Source organism: Pezoporus wallicus, unplaced genomic scaffold, assembly GCF_028554395.1.
Source record: "Pezoporus wallicus isolate ANWC-B61680 ecotype Strahan unplaced genomic scaffold, APGP_CSIRO_Pwel_v1 contig_3058, whole genome shotgun sequence".
NCBI lineage: Eukaryota > Metazoa > Chordata > Aves > Psittaciformes > Psittacidae > Pezoporus > Pezoporus wallicus.
In genome coordinates, this window is record NW_026641153.1 from 1,583,032 (window position 1) to 1,605,465 (window position 22,434).

The following is a 22,434-nucleotide window of genomic DNA, read 5'->3' on the forward strand; positions in this document are numbered from 1 at the left end:
TTGTGAGGTTCAGGGTGAGATTTCCTCCAGAAGTCACTGTAGTGCCCATCCCTTATTTGTAAACGTTGTGTAACCGGCAAGCTGTGTTACTGATATATCACACAACTCTGTCAGGCTCTTCTTTATTTATCTGTGTGCCCTCTGCTGCTCCAGAGTCCCCCTGATGGAAAGTCGTGTCTGGGTTGAAGTGTTGGCTGGATGCCATCACTCCATGTGATTCCAGCTGCGTGGAGCAGGGCTCACATACCTGACATGGTCCTGCTGGCTGAGCAGTCAGCCCTCATGCTTCAGAGTAGTACTCTGCTGAAGTCTTACATTTCATTTGTGCTTGCTCAGTTTTTAAGTTCCTCTGAACCACAGACACTGCACGGCTGGACTCCAGCATCTGTGATCAAACTCCTTATATATATATATATATACACACATAATTTGTTCTGATTTCCATTTCATATTTAAACCCTTGAGGCTTAGCAATGCAGGCTACTTTTCCAGATGACCAGCTCTCCTGAATTACCTCGTGGCATGTGACAGAAAGAAAAAGGTGTTCTAACTCAATATTTGCTCCCTAACCTCAGTTATCTGTTGAATTTATAGGCAGCATCTGTGTTAGTAAATTCAAGAATGCCTGGCAATTATCCTGGAATTGGATTGTCTGTGCTTAGGACAGTCCTGGTAAAGAATCTGGTGTGTTTATGACATGGCTTGCCAAAGGATACTGGCACAGCTAAAGACAGATTACTTACAACCTGTTTGGTTTGAAGGCTGTGAAAGTTTATTCATAGACTTGAGGCAGACTGTGGTAATTGGTCTCGGTTACTGTAGGTATAAGCCATACATTCTGAAGCTGACATGATGTAAAGGACAAAGTCAAGCTGTCCCATGATAAGACTTTCTGGGTCTTCTGGGAAATGCTCTGACCACACCACCCAAGTCTTGGAAGACAGACACAGGGACTGTGAGAATGAAGACCTTGGGCCCCCTGTAGGAGAGGATCTGGTTTGAGACCGTCTTAAGAGCCTGAATGTACCCAAGTGCATGGGACCTGATGAAATCCATCTGCAGGTCCTGAAGGAGCTGGTGAATGAAGTTGCTAAGCCACTATCCATCATATTTGAAAAATCACAGCAGTCAGGTGAAGTTCCCAAAGACTGGAAAAAGTGTTGCCCAAGGAAGTTGTGAACGTTCCATCCCTGGCAGTGTTCAAGGCAGGGTTGGACGAAGCCTTGGGTGGTATGGTTTACCATGAGGTGTCCCTGCCCATGGCAGGTGGTTGGAACTAGATGATCTTAAGGTCCTTTCCAACCCTCAGTATTCTGTGATTGATTCTATTATTTGTCTTGTGGCTTCATTAATACCTTCAACTGTTAGAGGAAATCAATCAACGGCAGACAAGCACTTTCAAGAATGCACTTCTTTTCAGATGGCTGCAGCACCCTACTTATTGTACAGCACAATCTATGCTGATTTGTGTGCATGAAGCTGCCAGTGTCTGTGTCCCATAGGAACACAGAGACTATTGAATAAAGCAATCCTTTCAGTGCTGTCCAGGTACCTTGCAGCTCCCTTACACTCCTACTGCAACCCTAAGCACTATTAAGTGAGAAGCAGAGCATCCTATTTTCCAATTTGACCACCAGTTTATTTCACTATATTCTTCTCTGATTTTTGGGGAATACTCAAGTTTAACATCTGGAAAAGTGCTGCCTTCAGAAGTGAGCAAGCAGTGACAAGGTCCCTGCTACTCTGTTGAAATTATTAGTCTGCCTCTGGTCTGTGATTGCATCAGAATCAACAACTAGCATTTTCTGGTCAAGGTGCTGATCAGCAATCAGCTGATCACGGCCGACATCCTCCCTGTATCATCCTCTTGGAACATACAATCCTATATGGAAAGGGTAAAACTGTGAAAATGTCTTGACACTTCCACATCCTATAGAGAGTTTCTGGGAAAAGAACACTAAGGGAAAAGAGATGATAAATAGTTGTGAAGACACCTACAGTGTGGCCAATACTGTCCTTTCCCTTTTTTTTTTTTTTTGGTATGAGAATTGTTACAGTGCTCAAAGCTAAAAATGTCATGAGTTCTATGAGAACTGCAAGAGTAGGAGGAAGGGATGTAACTTCTCATTTGTCCTAAGAAGGGCAGCAAAGTGATGAATGGTCTGCAGCACAAGTGTGATGAGGAATGGCTGAGGGACATGAGGGTCTAAAACTACCTGAAAGGAGGTTGTAGTGAGGGGGGGATTGGTCTCTTCTCCCAAGTAACAAGTGATAGGACAAGAGAAACTGGCCTCCAGCTGCACCAGGGAAGGTTTAGGTTGAGTATCGGGAAAAATTTCTTCACTGCAAGGGTTGTCAAGCACTGGAACAGACTGCCCAAGGAAGTCACTGGTTGAGTCACTACCTCTGGGGGTGTTTAAAAGACATGTAGATGTGGCACTTAAGGACTTGTTTCAGTGGTGGATTGTACAGTGCTGGGTTAATGGTTGAACTCAAACCATGGTTGATCTTAAAAGTATTTTCCAACATAAATGATTGTATGGTTCTATGATTTTGAAAGATTCCCCAAAGACATACCCAAAGACAGAAAAGACAATTTCCCTGACATTTGTGTACTTTGGGAAATGCTCATCATGTTCTCCAGGGGCATTTATAATTATGTGACACTATGTGAAAAAGAACTAAAAGTTCCCTTTACTTTATCACTATTTGATAGCCCAAGATGCCATTCTGAGCATCCTGTTTGCACAAGTTTGTATCTATGAAAGCAAAACAATGTTCTTTTCAGAGTGCACATTTGCCTACAGGCAACAAAAATAAATATGATTATATACAAGTAATAATTTATTGTTCACTTTTATGTTGTGTATTCTTTATTGATAATTGAATAGAATCATTAAAGTTTAGTCAAACTACAATCTGTTACTGCTGTTACAATGTTGATACGTATTTGTTGACATTAGTTGCAACTGCCTGCTGATGCCTACAAGGTATAGGTGTATATCTGGACTAGTCACCTTCTGTCTTTTTTATTGACAATGAAAAATAATAAGCATTTCCAGACTTCAGTTTCCTCTCACACTTGCAGTATATAGTATATAGGTCTTATCTTTTGCTGTTAAAAATGTTCAGCAAGAATGCTAAAATCTTTTTCATCTCCATCTGCAGTGCTCTCACTTTTATTCTCACAAAAGTTCTTCCAAGCATGGCTCTCGTTAGAAGTACATAACTTTACTCATAACTGTCATGCATTTTTTCATTGCTCCAAATTCAGCAATTCTCCAGGGAGAATTTGAACCATGTTCTTCTCCCATGCATGTATCTGGTGACAGATTTCTTTCTTAACTACAGAATCTAAGGATGAACTGTTTTTCTCAGTCATTGGACTAATCACAATGTCATCACTATCCAGAGAGTCTCCAAGTTCAGTTTCTCATTTTGGAAAACACTGTGTAAAGACCCCTTCTAGACTTCAGTGCATGAACATGTTTGACTTGTTACTGGAGTTTACTTGCAGAGGTTAGTGGCAATAACTTTGGAGAAATCCTGAGAGACTCCAAGACCTGCTGAGCGAAAAGTCCATGTAGATCTCCTGAGTGGCTCCAAAAACATTTGGAAAACTGACAGAAATTTGGAAAATGGCCAAAACTAGTGATAATTTCCAACACACTGGAATAGGAGTGACAAGATGAAACAATTCTGCTGGTAGAAACACTTATTTCATTGGTATAGTCCAGTGGTTTATGAACACAAAATGAAGAAATAGTGATCAAGAACAACGGGAGACAGTGTCTTTGTGATGAGATCAACATGCATCTTTGTGTTGATAAGAGCTCTTGGGGGGGAGGGGGGGGAGGGAGGGGGTAGGATGTTTGGGTTTTTTTTCCTGTTCTGCATGCAATATACCACATTTCATTTTACTTTACCAGGTTAATTGTATAGTCTAAACATCCATCTAAGTCTCACTTTTGAAAGAACATTTTAATGTCAGAGGTTAAATCTAATTAATAGCTAAGAATGAAATCCATCTCTGGAGTAATTTCTGCATGCTTCACTGGCTGTAGTCTGAATATTAAAATATTTTTTCAGAACTCACAACGTTCAAAATGGAAAAAACTCAAACAAAGCTACCATAAATAATACAGAACTGTATTCTCGAGCAGAGGAAGAAACAGAAATGAACTTTACAGGCAAACAAAATAGGCTACTGTGTGACTGATTTCTACAGTGACTTAGAGTCTACTATAGAAAAACATTTTTCTACAGGCCAAGTTTTGAATTGTTTTTAGTCTGTGTGAGTTTAGATGGAAATCATATGGGAAAAAAAAATAAAAGCATAGTTCTAGGGGCAGGAAAGTTCTGAAAGCCTCAGTTCTGAATAAATAGTAAGGGAAAGAAGAAAGTGGATATATGCAGTCTTATGAATATGATGCCTGTCTTAGAGTTGCAGATTTGTCATAACAGGCCTACCCAAAATGAATTGTAGCTGATAATATCTAAGTCAACATAATCAAGGAGAGTTTTTCCTGAAGATAACTTTACACTGTTGAAATACAAGAGGAGTTTTACATGAGACTGCTCAGTTCCATTGTCTCCTTAGAGAAGCCTCTTAGAGCCAAGTACAGAAGATCATTGGGAAACCAAAATTCTAGAAATAGCTTTTTTTCTCCTTGTTGCACATTTTCTCATTGAAAATGTCAGGGGCATTCTAGAGAAAAATGTTGTATGCATTCCCCTTCCCACTTTGCAAGTAAATACCATGTATACGTAATGGGCAACAAAACTTTACTATGCTCCAAGTTTTACAAGAAATACACAGCAAAATTGTTTTGATGTATTTATCTAATATCAAATGTGAAAATTATTTTCTTTATAATAGTTCTGACAGCTTGCATGCATTTTTCCACTATTAATTAATAGGTAATATATAAGGGACTTACGGTGTTTAACTAACAAAGCAAGGATAAGTTGTATTAAGCATTAGAGAAAACAATGAGGTTATGGAAATAAGTGGTCACAGGGGAAAAAAAGTCAGATTTCTTTTTAAATTTGGAAAATAGACCACTAAGCAAATGAAGTATGGAAGGGGTCATGGTAGCCTAAGAATAACAAATACGCATTTTGAGAAGAATGGAGATCAGATGCTCAAGTCAGTAAAAAAATGATCACCATAATTTATAACAAAGAATTTTTCTATCAGATCTTATGAAAGCCTTTTAAGTGTACTGGTGGTTAAATACTGGGGCAAGATTATGGAAATCCCTTTGTTTTATAGTAACAAATGGGATTATCTTCAATTAGGACTGTTATGGCACGCTAAATACAGCCATATTTAACCCAGGGAGAAAGAGTGGAACTGATTTTGATGACCCCTGTACTCCTGCATTTCATGACTTTTAGTGTCTTTAGAAGAACAAGGGGAAATCTGAAGATTTTGTTTCAACATCATGATTTCGCTCCTTATTCAAGTGACTCCTAGTGTGCCTTTACGCATATTTAGCTTGCTCAGTGACCTCTTTCCTCAAAGTCTTTTTGGCTACTTGCAAGCATGCTAACGATAGTTTCCATTTTCTTTCTGAATGTTACACTGAAATATACCACACGCCATAATGATGTATGCCAAACTAAAAACATAGCTCTTTACCGCCTTTAAAGAAAATTACAAGGATTTCAGAAACTTATTTTAGGTTGAGGGTTTTTCCTACAGCCTCCAATCATGTGGTCATGCATTGCTTTAAACAGGACTCCAGGGCTCAAAGGAGAGTTCAGGGTGAACAGAACAGTATCGAAGAAATAGAAAGATGTGTATGAAATTAATCCAGAACAGCAGAGGAGTGCCCAGTTACCTCAGTATGCAGTAGTCGATCTGATCCAGATTCAAAATGTAGACTCCAGCCATCTGAATTAGCCACCTTAGTGTGTAGAAGGGCTTGCCTGGACCTGTGAGATGAGTCAGAGCTCTGAAGCTGGGCTTCAATTTTCATGGTACAATCAATGGTAGGAGGCCATCACCTCCGTGAGAGATGCTGAACTTTCCAAAGAGGTGCGCAGTGTGAAATCTAGCTTAGAATTTTCCACCAGAAGATGGTAACAAGGAGATCATAAAGTAAGATGGCTCTGTAAGCACTGTAAGGTTCAGTACTCAGTAGTGAATAGGCACTCAAGAATTTATATATATTTTTCTTTATATCTAGTACTTACCACCTAGTAAAAACAGCAGAAGAAGGATTTTTCCCCTTCCTTTTTGAAAGTTATGCTTGCCTTTTCAGGTCTGAATTGGGATGAGAGTTACATGGGAACTTCCATGGCTGCTCTGGTCAAGATAATTAAAAGACGTTATGGCATAAAATACAAATATCATTTAAACCTGACTGCATTCAGGTTTGTATCATGCTGGGGAGTGAATGTTAAAATTCTCTTTACTCACCTCAAGCTTCTTAATTGCTGTTCAGGTTCACCAAAGTAGGTGAATCTGAATCTTATCCTGTGTGTTTTTCACAAAAAGAGCAAATAAATTTGGGTGAGCCTTATTACCTATGAATGCAGCTTTACTTCAGAAATTCCCAGGCTGTTTTGCTTTTTAATTATGTCTCCAAGCTGCAAAACAGTTATTAAGGTAAGGAAATTGTTTAGCTGCTTTCTGCCTGCTTCCTTCTTTTGTTGAGCCTTTAATAAAAAAATGAAGGTTGATTGGGCTTAAACCTCCTTGTATTTATGGCATTGTATCCACTCTATTGTTCCTGTTCTTCCTTCCATCCCATCTCCAATTGTTTCATTAACTGATGACAATTTCTAAGAGCTTGGAGAGAGTTTTGCATGAGTGGAGCTGTTCAAATGAGATTTCAGGGAAGTTTTATGTCTCGTGTTATGCAGAGAGTCAGAAAACATAATCACAGAATAGCACTAACTTTGTCAGTTTTGGGCTGGTTTTATTGCATTTCTGCTCAGCTCTAAACAGAAAATGACCTGATGCCCACTTGGTGCATTTAAGAGCTACGTATGGTAGCAGCAGGTCCAAAAGCAGCGTTAGTGATGTATGTCAAGATTCCTAGCAGCTCATGGAAAGTAGAAGCTGGTTTCTTATATTGATGGCAACTAACTAACCAGGAAAAACTATAAGCATTAAATACATGCTTTGCTTCCAAAAAAGCTTTCAGAAGTGCTGTTGAGAGTGCTTATGAAGCATATTGCTGTACATCTCATATATCCAGCCTCGCATGATCTCATGAATCAGAATTTTTTTGAAATTTTGAACTTTTTTAACAGAACTTTTGCCGTCTTGTTTCTTCTCAAGCATATACATGCAGTAGAAATGCACATACCATTTTGTTCTAATTTTTAATGTTTTCCTTCTTTTCCTGTATCTTTTCCTCAGCTTCTCTTCCTTCATTTCATGGCATTACCCAGGAAGTGGAGGGGTCCAAAGCTAAACCACCCCCACTGGACAGGGGGCTTCCTGAAGCCCTGTACTGGTGCTGTGTCTGAAATGGGGACTTGGTGCTTATGAGCATCCAGGTAACACTGGATGAAAAAAAAGTAGAAAGTAGAAAAAGGGAGTAAGATGGAAAATGCGACAGTCTACCCTTTGAATCCTTCTGCCACTAATCCCTTTAAAATGTGTTTCTCTTATTATGAAGAAGGTACAGCAGGAAAGGTAGAAGAGTTTCAGCCTACAGTACCCTTCCATGTCTGACAGAGTATTAACCACCTACAGTTTATCTCCAAAACACAGCAGCACCATCTCATTTCTGTCTGGACTGTTAGTGGTGCCCATTTAAGTGATTTTAACACTGAAGTAACCAGCAAAAATATGTGATAAACAGAAAATTCTGAATCTTCTTCAAGTTCAGACTGATCCTATGGGTTGTCTGTGCCCAGCTGGACCAAATTCTAAAAGTGTAAGTCACATTACATGATGTGCTGGTCTTCTAGAAGCCCTACCTTCAATCCCAACAGAAAACTTTCCCCTTGCTCTTCTGCCAGATTATGCCGTTGAGTGTTTCAGGACAGTTAGGTTAAACTAATAATAGGGATTGAAAAGAGAGTGCTGTAGAACATGCCAGCTTTCTTTGTACATCACATATGTTCACAAGAGCTCAGAATAACAATCAAGCCCAATATTTTGGTGTAGTTTTTCAGGCAGCCAAAATAGGACTAAGCTGCCCTGCATCAAGTATTCCACTAGAGAGCTCCAATGCAGCAGCAGAATTTGGGATGCTACTGTCACCTTGGTTATGAGCTCTCCACATGCTCCTTAGTAGCTTGTTCAAGTGAACTCAGTATGGGGCCCTCTCAGTCAGGGACAGTGAAGAAGACAAAGGTTATATATGACAAAACTCTTAGCAAGATACACTGTGCAGGTCCTCCAAAGACCTTCCAGTTTTATGTTTGAATAACATGAAGAGCATCTATGCCCATACCTCAAGCCACAGGCCACCACCATACCCCGAGGCCCAAACTGATAAATGTGTTCCGTCTCTTTTCCTCTCCTCTGAAAAACCTTTTTATTCTCTCATTTTGCCTCTGAAGGTTTTGCTTAGACATGAGTTTAGAAACAAAAACTTTTTTTTTGTTTTAAACCTGAAATCATTTTTTTTTTTAAAAGGAAAAAACAAATACATCATTGTTAGAAAGTAAAAACACTGTTCAAATAAAACCACACACTTCACAGTAAGAAAGAGATGGGAAAGAAATTTCTGTATGCAGACTGAGAAGGCTGCTTTGAAATGCCCAAACCTAGTTGCTTCATTTGTTTGGAAAAATACTGGACCAGCCATACAAGCACATCTATATTGAATATATTTATAAAGAAAGTTTTCTGTTAGGGTCAGTTTTAGAACTAATGTTCTAAGGAAGAGAAGAGCTATGTCCTGTAATGGAAACATGAAATTAAATGAAAAGCCTAAAGTTACTCTTAGATAGATAAGGGTAATGTAACCTAGGGGAGATTTCAGAGAAGGGCAGGTTACATTGTCCTTCACTTCATGCTATGCTGTATCTTCCCTTTTACATGTTATGCAAAGCATTTCATAGGAAGAGTTCTGGCATTAAACTTTGAATCACAAGATCCATCTTTCCTTATTGTATATTTTTCCTTAGGGTTTTCTCACAGTGACTTCCTGGACCCCGGTCTTACCTACTACAGTGGTTTGCCACTGTGCATATAGGCAACAGGGACAGGTCAAACCTTGGAGCTAACACTGACTTTTGCTAATCCAAGAAATAGACTGGGGTAAGAGTGGGGATTGTGGAGGTTTGCTGGAGCTTAGAAACTCCCACTACAAGGAGGGAAGAGGAAGCTGGCGGGAAAACGTGTGGAGCTGGGCTTGCTGATTCTGCTACCTCCCAGGGGAAAAAGAGGATGGTGCCTGGTGCCTGGGAGGAGCTCCTCTTCCTCCTTTCTGCAGCACTACACACCAGCCCACACACCATAGAAAAACAGACCATCTTTGTAAGGCTCTAGCATCATAAAACCAGGGTAGGAGAGAAGGAAAGCTGTTTTCTATTCTATATCTGCTTTCCAAAGTAACTGTCTATGACTAAATCAACCATCTATAGGAACGAGTTAATATTGCTTTGCTCCTCAACTGTGATTGCTAAGTCTTTCTGTTGGAGGGAGCAATATGTCAATCTAGTTTCTCAGAGCAGTGTTGACAGAAATGGCTGTGGGCAGCTACTCAAGCTATCACTGATACATCTTAAGCACAATCTATTTCTGGAAAGGCAAAGATCATCATGACCCAATTTACCTTTCTTTAATTCAGTAACATGTTTATTGGTATTAGTCCAATCTGATGAGAGTTTCCTTTTGGGAAATTCATCATGTATTTCCATAAAAACTGCAAACCATTGTGCTGCTTCATTTGGAACATTTAGTACTGTGGAGTCCATGTCTAGAACCTGTTCCTGCTACACCTCTTTTCAACAACTGTCTCCCAAAATGCCAAGATACCTTTCTTCCTTGTTTGGATTCACAAGTGCTCTTCTTCTGGCCTTCAGGTTCAAGCTCAGGAGTTTGAGATTTGAGTGTATTATAAGAAAGGGCTCTAAGGGTTCACAGAGTTAACATATAAGGTTTATTGAAATTTGCTCATCAGCATAGGGACATGCCACTAACGGGAGTAGCTGTTACCCTGGAATGGTCAGAAGGTCCCTCTTTCCCTTTCCTAGTAGAAGTAGATAAATTTATGTCCTGTGTTGACAGCTCATTGCTGTCACTGAGATAACACACCACTGCACATTTTTTAAAACCAGAATGTACCTTTCCCCTGCTCTTTTAAAACTTAAATGGATTTTAGTAAGACTGGGTAATGTAGTCATGGCTATTGTCATAGGCACAGCTGGCATCCATAGGCACCCATTCATGGCTGGCATTCATCCAGGAATGCTTAGCAACCTCTTTTAATAGTACATTTCCTCATATTGAATACGCTTTACATACTGTGCCTTGGTTCTTGGAGGCTGTAAACAGGGTCAAGGGCTTCCACTTCTCAGCGATGATTTTCTGTTGCCTTTCTTGTTATCCTCTCAAACAGTGAATGCTGCTTCTGAAATTTTCTTGCATGTTCTGAACAACTGCTGGATATTGCTTTCTCGAAGGAAAGTGTATGGGGAATTCCCTGTAATGGACTGAATCTCTCTGGCTGCTCCTTCTCGTTAGGATTTTCTTGTTGACATAATGAATAACTTTAGGTATTTCCTGACATGCTTTGTGAAAGTAGTAATTTGAAATGCTGCTTGTCTGAAGCCACCATTCAACTCTTTCACCTGAGCAGTGGCTGTGTTTATTAGTAGTGCAATTTCATGGTGGCATATTTAACCTCTTTTGAAAGAAGGCAAAGGGATTTTACTTAGACAAACACCATTTCTCTGGTGCTTTTAGTTTGAGTAAGTTCTATATTTTGTTACTTCATTTTTCATATAAATAAATTTCTTATTTTACATCTGTTTTATATTTCGTATAAAGAGTATAAAAATTACAAAAAAATATATCATTAACTATGCTGAAATGACATATATGTATGATTTTTAGTAACCTTTAATGTTCTAGTTGTATAGCAACTGGATATAAACTAGTAAAGGGTAATTAGTGTTTGTTCATCTTTGATTTATTTGAATAGATTTGTACTGTAAAAAACAGTGAAGTAATTTCTTCTTGTAGACCTTACATACTTTGTGTAAGAATCTCATTTCTTAGCAATCTGACTTTAGGAGCTTTTTTAAATAAACAATGTAGATGGGTGCTTGTCTACAAAACAATTTCGAAACTTTGATGTCAGGCAAAACCAGAGTCGTTATAATGTCTTCTTCTGAACAAATTGTTTAGGAACATTTTCATTTTGCTGTATCATGTCACAATTCCTGAATTTAATCTTTTAATGCTTCCTAGGCTGAAGTTCTGAAACCTCCCTTACTGCAGTAACAGATACTGGAGGGTGTAAGGCTATGATTTTTATCCATCAATTTGCCAAGCTTAACTGAATGAATATTCATTGCTGTATCTGTGAAGTCAGGAAAGCAAATTCAGAAAAGATACATAAGGAAAACTTAGCAGTGCTTTCATAAATGTGAAAAATGGGACCCTGGTCCTGACCCCTGAATTACTGTTATAATGGTGTTATTCTACTGGCTCTAGGGAATTTATTCTAAATCTGCTCTGCATCAGTGTAGGATATCCTTCTGTGTAGTTAACTGTTATGGAACAAGAACATCAGTGGGGTTGTCAGGGGTCTGCGGTATCAAAGCTGCAAGAGCAACATAGGTTGTTTAATTAACCTTAACATGTCTACTTGTATGTAATGAACACAGTCATAGAATACTTGGTTGTTTCTATTTTCTCCCTCATGCTTTGAAACTGTAAGAGTGAATCCAAGAAATTTAATATCCTATAGGTGGGTACAAGAGGGTGTAAGCTTGGGTAGTAATTACTTTACTACAGCATGGTGAGCAGATAGTTTTTTGTAGAAAATTCTTGCTGTCACGTGGTCTCACAGATAGTGTTTCAGAGCAGCAGTTATTCTGGTATCCCTGCATTTCCCACAACTATAGCTCAGCAAAACTCAGGCATGTTAGTAGAGCACAGTTCCTTCCCCCCTGATTGCTCTGTGATTAGATTCTACTTCCTGCTTACTTAACTCAAAAATGTGATTATCCTTCAAGATGCAGGAAAGCTCAAATTTAGATACAGTTGGAAACAGCATGACTTTTTCTTCTTTTTCCCCCAGCAAAACAACAGGGACAAACTGTTTACCCAGATATTGGCACACTGCTCTGGACAGCACTACATGAAATGCAGCTGGCAGTTCCGTGCTGCTCCCAGAGGCACAGCTGGAGGCTTAACAATGACAACCTGATTCTACCAAGCATTAGAGAAAGCAAGCTGCTTTAATGGCCACAGCAGCCACCTATCATGTTTTCTTTAAAGGTAGTAAGAATAGTCCCATTTTGTGAACAGAATTTCAGTCCAGAGTTTCTTTGAAATAGTTCCTACTATATAATAAAGGCCACTTATGCAACTGCTGGATTACACATTTTGAAACCTCTCGATCACAGTAAGTTCATGTTACATTCTCTGCAGTTCCTCATGCAAATAGTTCTTACTGGCTATGAACTACCACAGCCAGTGGGCAATTCATGAGCAAATCACTGGGTCTGTGAACAGTCTTTGCTAATTGCAGAAAGTCACAGAAGAAGATTACCATGCTTGGGGAACTGAAAAAAAAAAAAAGAGTTCTTTATCCTCACACATTGGGTATTAAATAATTCACTTAGGAAACTTTGATTTAGAGTACTTCAGTCCATGTAGTAGCACATAATCAACTCTGTCTTTTTCAATGCAAAGGGATCTTTCTGGCCATGTTCTGCTACCACAAACAATATCTAAAGGTAACTTTTGAGTAATCTATACATGTCACTTTGCAAAGCAAACAGTGCACTGGATTAATAATTTAAAGGAACTGTTCATAGCAGCTGATAATTTTCTCCTGTAACAGAATGCTGGGAAAATGCTGCTGTTATAGAATGAAATGCTCTCCAGTTACCTATCAAGTAGGTGAGCATCTGGGATTGCTTTCAGACTGCCTGGCTTGCTGGCTGCCTTGTTCTCAGCCCAACTTTTTCTTGCAGCACAATTTCTTCCACAGTATATTTGTCAGAAATTTACTATACATATGGTTGAATTATGCATATATTTAATCGTTAACTTCAATAATGAAAATGTCTTATAAGTTTGTACTTCTAAATATATGATTTTGCTCAGAAGTATTGCATACACACTCTTTAGAGTATCTTGTCAAACAAATCTCAGAATTCCGTATCATATATGCAGTTGTTGACAAACAATAATAAACCAATTATATTTCTTTTTTGTTCTTGGAGAACATAAACCATAATTCACATCTGTTACATAAGAGATACACACACATATATATATAAGACTGCCATAAAATAATTAATAATAGAATGTAATAACCATTTTCCACATAAAAGGTCTCACATATCTTTTCTTACCCAAGACTGAAATGTCATTTATATGATTAAGTAACAAAGGTCATGTAAAAATAACAAGCAATATTCAAAGTGCACCTTATTGTTTGTCAGTTCCCCTATTTCTGATAAGTTTAGTTAAATATTAAAAAAGTTTCACTTGAAACTCTCCTTGCTAGATTATTTTTTCTGAAATGAGATAAAACACAGGGACAACTGTCGTGTTCTCTGTGCCACTGTAAGATTTAAAGCTACCTGTTTTTCCTTATGTAGCAATACATTTAATCAGTCAAAAAGATGGGGGTGCACCAGTGTCATGGCAAAGGGAAGGCGTTTGCAGATTTGCTTTCAATTCTGGTAGCAGCTGTTTGGTCTTTGGACCAAGAAAGAGGTCCTGGCTGAATCTGGTGAGCCTGAGGTGTGATTAGCCAACCAACGGACCCCTTTCTCATTGCAAGCTGCAGAATTTAATGTGATTACTCTTGAAGTCAGCAGAGTAATTTGGGCTTCACTAGAACATATTTGGTTTTCACTAAAATTCCAGTATCTGAAGGGGGCCTATAGGGATGCTGGAGAGGGACTCTTCATTAGAGACTGTAGTGACAGGACAAGGGGTAATGGGTTAAAACTTAAACAGGGGAAGTTTAGGTTGGATATAAGGAGGAAATTCTTTCCTGTTAGGGTGGTGAGGCACTGGATTAGGTTGCCCTGGGAGATTGTGAATGCTCCATCCCTGGCAGTGTTCAAGACCAGGTTGGACGAGGCCTTGGGTGATATGGTTTAGTGTGAGGTGTCCCTGCCCGTGGTAGAGGGGTTGGAACTAGATGATCTTAAGGTCCTTTCCAACCCTAACGATTCTATGATTCTGTGATTCTATGTATATATCTTTAAATGCGGGTTGCCAGATTAGAGCAGAAGTGAAAATCCAGTGGTATGTGGAATAGACATGTTTTTGGCTAGAAGCCAACTTTGAAGCGATCCAGTGCAAGGGCACCAGTGAAGGATAGCCAGCTTTTTAGCTGAGGATTGGCTTTGAGATAGGGCTTGGTTTACAGCTAAAGACTGAGGTGATACATTATACAAGGCATGCACATTAAGCAGAGAGGAATGATTGACAGTGAAATTATGAAAACATATGGAGGCAAATTTAGCTAGCAACTATATGCCACTCAGATGAACTAAATGTGCAGCTGTGCTGTACTGCACTACCCACGGAGTGGAGAATATGTTGTAAAACAGTGGCACTCTTCTTGAATCCCTGAGAAAAAGGAAGAGTATTAGAAACAGGAAATCTGATTCCACAGACCTCTGACTGTTTTCATGACTTTTGTCATGGACAGTAGCACTGACTGGGTACACTGGGTGCTTGCCATCAAGAGCCTCTGTTGGGGAAACATCAGGTTGCAATTTTTTAGCCTGTCAGCATAATTCCTAACACAGTCCTGACAGAATCAGATGTACCTAAACTGAAAGTCCCCATAGGCTTCAAAGTCTGAATTGAAATGTGGGTAAAATGTCATGAAAATTAGTACAGAAGTCCTCATCACAAACTCATGTCCCCATGGGAGGCCCTCCGTGGGAGAGGAAGATAGCTCTGTGCAAACAATACAAGAAATCTTTAGATTCCATTGGTGTATAAAAGTTATAGAAGCCAGACAGATCTACGTCAGGAAAATCTCATTCCCTAATAATTGTACCAATTAGTCTTTCTAGTTTGAAATTTTATGAACTTTCTTAACAATATGAAATTGTATTATTTTTCTTGAGAGATATATTATTTACACTGAATACTGTGTAGTTATGATTAAGTCAGCATAACTAAAGGGCCCCAGCTCATTGCAAGGAGGAGAGCAGCCTTCATGCTGAAGATAAGGACCTGTATTTCCTGGAATCTTAAAACCAGTCTAAATAACACCAGCCCCTTCAATGCCTCTGTGAAACCCTCCCATTATTGGTGTCATGGATGAGTGAAAGAAGAAAAAAACAACTCCATGGACATCTACATGTCCTTGTAAAAAGTCACTCTCCAGATTTCTTGTAGTCCCTTCTTTAGGTATTGGAAGACTGTTATAAGGTCTCCCCTGAGCCTTCTCCAGGCTGAACAATCCCATCTCTCGCAGCCTGTGAGAGAGATGCTCCAGCCTTCTGGTAATCTCTGTAGCCCTTCTCTAGATGTGCTTGAGCAGATCACATTCTTGTGCTGAAGACTCCGGAACTAAATGCAGTACTACTAGTGGGGTCTCATGAGAGGAGGGTAGAATAAAGGGGGAGAATTAGCTTTCTCGACCTGCTAATATACTATTAGCAACTCAATCTTATCTTCTAGTCTTTGTTATTTTGAGCACTCTTGTAAATTCCTCTGATTTATACTTATATTTAATTAATTTGATTTAATTTGTTTATTTATATATAACTATTAATACTTTTGCTGTGCAGATAACAGTTTTGGGGACTTTAATTTTTACTATTTGAAACAGACTCTGGGTCATGCAGCTGTATTCCAGCTGACAGAAATTATTGCTAAATCAGTTCAATCCTGAATTCCAACATACTTGGGATGAGCAATCTGAGCTGGTAGATGCAGCATATCAGCATAAGCAGCAGTATGGCCGTGTGAAAATGATCCTTTAGACAATCTCCTACATTTACAGGTATGGCTTTTTTTTGTTCCCTGGGTAGAGATAGGAAACAGATGGTGATACTCTGGATCCAGATCTCTTTCTAGATCTGATCCTTAGCTCTACAAAAAATGTTGCTATTTATCTGAGCTGTGATAAAACTGCAGTTTAATCAATAGTGAATGATGAAGTCATATTTGAAACCGATTGTCAGAACATGGGTATCCTTCCAGGAGATGCTTAGTAGTTCCTTATTGATTCTGTTTGACTCTGAAGAAGCTCTACAATTATTTTATATTATGTTACAAACCTAACTATGAGAATGGGGTTAACTTGCCTAACCAGCTGTTGGAGGCCATGGTTAGATATTAGGCATAAATATTAGATATGCATTTAAACTAATTAAGCAGCTCTTACATGCTTACCATTCGATGTGTTCTCTGTATTTGCACTGCTTTGAGTGCACTGCATTAGAGAACATATCTAGCTGGAAACTAACCCAGGATAAAAAGGTTTTGGTTGTAATGACCAAGAGGAAGGGACAGATCAAGGGTTGAGAGCAACTATCCGGTGACAGATGAGGAATGCTTAAAATAACACAGCCAATGAAGAAATGAACACTCAAGTCTTTTTTCTGTTATGTATGTGCTGAACTAGTTTTCTAGGAGATCTTCTGTCACAGAACAGAAACTTCAGTATCCTTCTCCCTGTTCAGAAACCCTTTGCTGCCCAGGAGAAGCTCATTTTTCAGTTTTGAACTGCAGCAGTCATTAAGCTGTCCATCCGCCAGTGGGACACTTTCATCACCCAGAAATGGTGTTCAGGCTCACCATCTGATGTAAGTTGTCTTACCATTTAATTAAGCAATGTGCAGCCATCATAATCTAAATGCTTGTAACACACAGCTGCAACGCATTTAACAACTTGCTTCTTAGAGACAAATCCTTTGTGCTGTGAGCTCTTTACATCTATGATTGCTTAGACTTTGTATTTAGAAGACACCATTCTCAATTTATTCCCTTCAAAGAAACTGGTTTTTAAAAACACTTATTTCTTCACTCAACCTTCAGGTAAATATATGATGATATTAATTAATTAATTAAACATGCTCTTTCTAAAGATCTCACAGAAGGTTACAAAAGCTTTTATGAAATTTGTCCTTAGAACATCAACATGGTTTGGAGGAAGGCATTACTTTTTTTTTTTTTTAATTGATTAAAAGTATTAGATTTATAAAATAAATCCCTTGTCCTAGGTCCAGAAAAAAACTCTGAGTACAGACTTGAAGCTCCATCAGAAACACTGAGTTTAAACATTAGGTGTATGCATCAATAGAAAAATATTTTTCTGACTTCATAATTTGACCATAGCATAGAAAACCTAGAACTCTAGACTGGGAAAATACATTCAAGTCTTTCTCTGTGGGCTATAGTCTTGGTACAGATAGCTGTAGAATTGTGTAATGCACAAAGTTGTAGGATTGTGTAAAGGAAGCAGCAGCAAAGATAATCTTTTCTTGGGGTGGTTGTTCCACCAAACTGAATCCAGGTGAGTTTTAAGTGAGTTTGTAACAGTAGAGGCGGAAGGAACATGTTCCTCATGAGGAGATATTGACTGTAAGGTGACCTGCACTTACGAGTTTAAGGATTTAGAAAGGTTTGACTTCTGCTGTCTACAGTCAGGAATGTACTGTACAACAACCTCTCCAGACTTGCAAACAGTTTAATGACTCCTGAAGAGAGAAGACTTTTCTCTGGTTGAACAAGAACATTGAGCAGAGCAAGTGTTTGGTTAAGAAAGAACCCTGAGCAGTCTGAACAACTGAGGAAAAGAGGAGACATTAAGGTAAGGTGATGGGGCCCTGTTGCCCTCTACTTAACCACTATTTCACCCAGCCAAGGCTCAGATATGAAAGACCATGGTGCTAAGTTCAATACGGTGGGCAGTGATATGTGTGTATTTTAAGATCTGGAAGGAGCAGTAAAGGAGAAATAAGTAGTGGAGTATGTTTGATCAGTTCACTAGATAAAGAAGGGTTGTAAACTTCAGATGACAGCAAACAAATATCAAAATTTTATCTATCTTATCCAACAGAATAACTGCACTTCACCTTCTAGAGGACTATAGAAAAGAAGATTGCAGTGCAAAATCCTACTAAACTACAGAAATTATTTGAAATTTTAAAGTCAGCAAAGTGTAATATTTATGAAAAATTTAAGTATCTCAATATGGCTCAATAATCTAAGACTTTTGTACAGAAGTAAAAACCTCCACAACTAAACAAACCCCAAACCACCCTTCATCTGGGATATTTTAAGAACAAGGTTGTATTGCAATGAAAGTTATATACTTTTTATGTGGTATTAATGAAGCTGTTACAGGAAGCTGTTACAGTCTTCCTTTTTACAGGAACACTGTAAGCAGGATAAGAAGAATGCAGACAAACTGGAGAAAGTCCAGAGGAGAGACCAAGACAAATACAAGAATGCATGATCACTATGGAATGGTTGAATGCACTTTATTTGGTCAAGAAAACTAAGAAAGATGTAAAAGGATGTTACTGTGTAATGTAGTAAAAGGATGATGATCAGTTTTTCTCCATGTCAACTGGAGGAGAGAAAAACAAATGAATCTAATTATTAGCAAAGGAGATTCAGGGTAGATTTTGCCATAACATCTGATGATGCATTTCTGTTTAAAAAAATGGCAATTTCCAATAAAAATGTAACTGATATACAGAAAATGCATAGAAAAATGAAGATAGAAGTGGAAAAAAAATTAGTATTCATGCTAGTTTACAAATTGTTATCTTTTAAAAAACCCTTTACTTGTAAATAATAAAAAGTACACGCAAGAAAAAAGAGCATGTCAGGCTACTATAATTCATTGGTTTTGCAAGACACTAAGGAAAAAAAACTAAGGTTTCCACAGAACAGGAATGATTCTTTATTAGTCCTTAGCAAACATAAAAAAAAAACAGGAAGGAAGAACTGAATACAGGAGGGATATTGATGATGGAGTAGAAAATACTGTTAAGAAGAATTTGTATTGTGCAGTCATGGGCTGCTGTCCTGAGCATGATGAGGAAGAGCATCAAACAATAACAACTTGTCAGAAAATGAGGAGAATTTACACTGAGTTTGGACTGATCCCAAAGAACAAAATTGGCATGAAATCTGGAAGACAGAGCACAGCCTTGGAAGCGGCAACAAGTTAACAAGGTCACAAAAGGTGTAGTCTAATCTCAGCCACGGCCTTGGAAGTGGCAACAAGTTAAGAGAGTTGCAAAACGTGTAGTCTAATCTCAGCTTCAGCACTTGCACTGCACCTGCTTTTAAGCAGCTGCTGATAACAGTCCTTTACAGGTGCCCGTGAGAAGTGAAGGTGACCCAAAAGGGACCGTATGCCTAAGTTTACATCTATTTATTAGGCTGACTAGAACCTACTCATGCTGAGAATCTAAGATGTCTAGTTAGTTTCACGTACCAAGACCATGTAGAAAGGTGGGAAGGAATTAAAGTTTGAATGTCAAATTTATGATTTCACTGAAGCATTAAGATACTTCATTAAAAAAAAAAACACAAAGCTAGAATATCTGCATAGAAAGATACATCTTTCCATACTAACACATTATTTTCTCTCTAGACTCTCTCTAGTCATTGCTGGAATGACACTATATATCTATATCTATAATGGCCTTCTTCAAGGGTAGAACCGGAGGGAAACTTAATTAGTCACAAAACTGAAAATAACAGACCATGACATAGCTCAGCAAGTTGCTGGAGTGTGTTAGGAATGTTTTTCTTTCAAATAGATGAGCAAGTGACAGTATCATTTACTTCTGTTGAAATCTGTTCTCCCTGGGAACAGAGATAAAATTTTATTACCATAACAACTTCTCAAAACAGTTTACTGCTTACTCAGCAAGGTCATTGCCTTATTGTTATTTTGTTGCTTCAAGAGCTTAAAAACAATAGGCAAGACAATTTAGATCCCTGACTTGTGAAAGAATTTGGAATAGCAGAATATAAATTGAAGACTGTAAAACTCTATTTTCTACCAACTCAGGAAACGGCTGGATTTAATCTTACAGCATAGCATAATAGAAGAACTATTAATTACCAAATTACAGTCTTAAAGGCATGATAACACACCACTTAAAAAGAGATAAGAATCACAGTAAAAGAGCAGTATACCTACACTGGGACCTCTTAAATAACGGGGCTAGAGCAAACAGTGACATAAGCATGATCATGCTTGAGACTTTGGTTTCAAGCCGATAGTTAAGGCTTTCTTGGTGAGAAGAATTTATACTCTTCTTGAGGAGATAATTAAATCTACAATCACCACATCCTGCATGCATACTCAGGTTGCTTATATAGAGAAACCTACATGCATATTTATGAGGAAAAGTACTTATAACAGATTAGTGATGTATTAACTTTGGATGATCTACAGAGGTTCACACAAATCCAAGACTTTTCAGGATCTCAGTGTACGACAGACAGGTGCATATTCATCATGGGCAAGGCATCTGTGCTTTTAAGCAAATAAGGAAATTTAGATTCTGGAATTCCAATGTATTTCAGCGGTGCAGTAGGTTGCTAAATTTCCTCCTATATGTGATTGTATAAGTAGTTTTGTTCCTCCCTCTCTCTGTAGTGATTCAGACCATGTTAAGAGTCTCTCTGGACAAAACTGGTGTGAAAAAAGTCTGAATTGAAATATGAGCAGATGTCATCAAAATTAGTAAAGAAGTCCTGACTGCAAACTTACGTCCCTGTGTGAGGTTGTTGGTGAGAGGGTAAGATAATTCTGTGCAAACAGTCCAAGAAGCCTTCAGATCCTGTTGGTGAAAATTTTCTAGTATAAAAGTTATAGAAGCCTGACAGGTCTATGTCAGGAAAATCTCATTCGCTAACAATTGTACCAATTAGTCTTTATAGTTTGAAATGTTATGAACTTTATTAATAATATGAAATTGTATTAGCTTTCTTGAGCTTTAAAATATAATATATATGTGTTAAGAAGTAAATGGTCAAATCATGTTGTAACTGAACCCTTGAAAAGGGTGAGAACCATGTCTAAAACTGCACTTGGTGTGCCTCAATTTGAATGGGACACCTCATGCACAGGAATAAAGAATTACTCTTGTAATTCTGTACTTTGTGTCCTGATTCTCCTCAGTTGTCATGGGCCAGTTGTAAAATTTTTTGTGATGTCTATTTGAATTTCTGTTCACAAAACCCCAGTGATAAATGTGGTTGTAGATAACAGTTTGTACAGTAGTGACCGTGAGATATCTGCAGAAGAATTTTTGTTTTATTTTGGATTTTTTTTATTCCACTCTAAGGGATAATAGATTTCATTTCTCTATTGGAAGAAAGAGCAATTCACTTTTATCTGTTGCTTACAGAACACTGTCATATCTTACCTCAGCAGCCTCTCTTGCAGGATTAAGAATTCAATACAGTTCCAAACATTATGTTTACTGTTATTCAGAGGACATTCTCATAGAAGTGCCTGTTGTGTCCAAAATAAAACAAAAATTCTTCTGCAGATATCTTCCTGTCATTTCAACTCGTTTCACTTTGGGGCAGTCTGAAGAGTAGTTTGACTAAGAAAATTATGAGATACAAATATTTGGCAGGATATATCTTGCATGCAGATGTTCCAATTGTGGCTTGCTGCTTGGCACTCCAATGTTGATTTCACAGCTTCAAAGCAGCAAATTTTCTGAGTACTAAGTGAGTTTGGTATCAGACTACTAGGTTAGATATTTGCGTATGGACCTGGAAGACTGGAATTAAAAAACATGGTCAGCCTTCTAAAATAAATTCAAGCAATTTAACAACTGAAATAAAGGTCCTCTCAACTTCAGCTACTTAAATTTTAGGTAAGAAGCTAAGAACAAGAAACATAAATAGTCCTAGAGACAGTTCTTCATATTCTGACATACACCCAGATTATAAATTATATTTTGAGATTTCAGGCTCCAGAACAGCCTGTATAGCTTGATTCATTACACTAGCATACACTCCTTAGTGCATGGGATGAGCCTAAGCTCCAGTGCCAGGTTGTTGTGCTCTTGGCAAAAATCCTTTCCTTTTGTGTAGGAACCTGGTGGTTAAGGGTGTAATGTTAGAGACTGGGGATCAAAGTCCAGATTCTTTCTCAGCCTGTCCCATTTCACTGCTTTGCTGTCTAAAACACCAGGACTTAACTGTCATACTGCAAAGTAAAAATACTCTGAAGAGAAGAATCCAAGACTTTAGAATAGCTGTGAAGAAGCTCACCTTGGCAGAAGAACACATATCTACTAACAGGAGAT

The 22,434-nt window shown here is 38.3% G+C and overlaps 1 protein-coding gene across 1 annotated transcript in view; it reads right to left on the reverse strand.

Moving 5' to 3' along the window:
- The window catches only part of LOC130606304 (guanine nucleotide-binding protein G(t) subunit alpha-3-like), a 48,319-nt gene extending 35,465 nt beyond the window's left edge, over positions 1–12,854 (reverse strand). Inside the window, exon 1 of the mRNA XM_057422534.1 lies at positions 12,601–12,854. The gene's annotated coding sequence lies outside the window, so the exon portion shown is untranslated. The remainder of the gene's footprint in view (positions 1–12,600) is intronic.
- Positions 12,855–22,434: the final 9,580 nt, after the last annotated feature.